The sequence below is a fragment of the Mus musculus genome, chromosome 15 (assembly GCF_000001635.26).
Source record: "Mus musculus strain C57BL/6J chromosome 15, GRCm38.p6 C57BL/6J".
Lineage (NCBI taxonomy): Eukaryota > Metazoa > Chordata > Mammalia > Rodentia > Muridae > Mus > Mus musculus.
Window position 1 is genome coordinate 11,824,967 of NC_000081.6, and position 2,095 is coordinate 11,827,061.

A 2,095-nucleotide genomic window follows, 5' to 3' on the forward strand; every position below is an offset into this window, starting at 1 on the left:
AACTCATACAAATTTCTGATCTGAGGAGACATTCAGAGGACCCATTCAGTGACAGCCCCTTAGAAATCAGTGAAATGTCTTGACCCAGACCAACCATAGACCAGGCATTTGTTAAGGAAGCTATCTTAGACAGGGTTTGTATTCCTGCACAAAACATCATGACCAAAAAGCAAGTTGGGAAGGAAAGGGTTTATTCAGCTTACACTTCCACATTGCTGTTGATCACCAAATGACGTCAGGACAGGGCAGGAACTGGGAGGCAGGAGCTAATGCAGAGGCCATGGAGAGGTGCTGCTTACTGGATTGCTTCATCTGGCTTGCTCAGCCTGCTTTCTTATAGAATCCAGGAATACGAGCCCAGGGATGGCACCATCCACAATGGTCTGGGCCCTCCCCCCTGGATCACTAATTGAGAAAATGCCTTATAGCTGGAGCTCCTAGAGGCATTTCCTCAAGGGGGGCTTCTCTATGATAACTCCAGGTGTGTCAAGTTGACACACAAGACCAACTAGTACATGGGCAAATGGACTACTAGTACTTCCAAGCTTCTTTTATGGATAATATTCTAAAAAAAACTTTTTGTTGGAGCAGCAATTAAAACTCAAGTTTTGGATTTTGTTTTGTTTTGTTTTCCTAATGAAATTAAGAAAAAATACACCGTCAGCCCAATTCTGAGAAAATGAGCAGGGAATGCCACTTCACATGCACACCCCTTCCCTAATAGCAGACATGGCTTCATTATGAGACCACTGTCTTGACTGTTGGTTAGATGGAAGAGCAGAGCCAATGTTCTTAGAAGTAAGCCAGAGCAGCACACTCATGTGAAATAGTTTTGTGGGTCTCCTTTTTCTGATGCTACATAAAGAACGGCTTTCAATGGATCCATGGTAAGTAGCTTTTAAGATTTCAAAGTCAATGGGGGATATAACTGAAAGCATAAATTCAAAAACCATCGTGTGCTGAATGTTGAAAATAGAGAAGTGTTCTTTACAGTGTGAAAAAAAATAAACCCTGCTCATTAGGGCCTTAGAATGAATCCACTCTTATAAGCCTAATCCATGAATAAACTAAGAAATAGAACTTTGCTAAAAAATTCCTCATGGATTTACAAGTTGCTATAAGTCCCTGAGGAGCAGGGCTTGACCTATAAAGCTGCCCAGGGTACACAGGTCTGTACAGTGCGGAGAGAATTTGGGAACTGACATCTCTCCACAACAAAGACACTACTGATACTAAAAACCCAGACCTATCTGGCTCTCTGTCCCCCGTGTTAAATAGCACTTAGTGTGGGTTTAAGAGTGACTTGATGGCTGCTGGCTTAAGAAAAGGGAATTTTGAGAGACTGTTGGAAATGCAAAAACAGAAAAGCCAATCTTGAGTTTGTAAAAGCCTACAACTTAAAAATCACTGCATTGAATTTCTCTTAATCTTAAATTTATAACTATTTTGATAAAATTCAAATTTTTAATTACTTAGAAATATAAATATGAAACAAAATATATGTGCATATGTCTTTTTTCCTCCTGTCAAATGAAAGAATGATGTCAAAGAGCCCAGTCAAGAGAAGGCCTCAATAGATGTAAATTAAATTTCATTTCCCATTCTCTTCTTTAGTCAAGTCATAAGGAGGGCAGAGAGGTCCCGGATAATCTACTGGGGTTATCTTACTTAGGGGGTTAAAAACAACATGTAAATTCTCATCAGATCAGCCATAAAATCCCTAGTGTCTCCGGTCAGAAGTTGTCTGTGAGGGTAAACATGTAGTTAGATATACCAACTTTGTTCTTCCAAGTTAATTTGTGTGTTACAGGACCAAAATTATCACCACAGCTACCATTTTTTAGGCAAGTTGGCCATCCTTTGATTACCAACTGTGTTTTTTTGCTTAAATACCTTATGGGATCTTGGACAGCATTTGAGTTAGCATTTCCAATCAATTCAAAACACAGGAGCCATGACGAAGGTTATCTAAAGCTAATTATTTCTCTAATTGTAACTGTCATGAGCTGTGTATGTGTGTTTAGTGGATAAGAACATAAATATGTAATTGATGGGTTTTATAATCCACTGTGAAACTCCAGGGCTTCAGAATGGC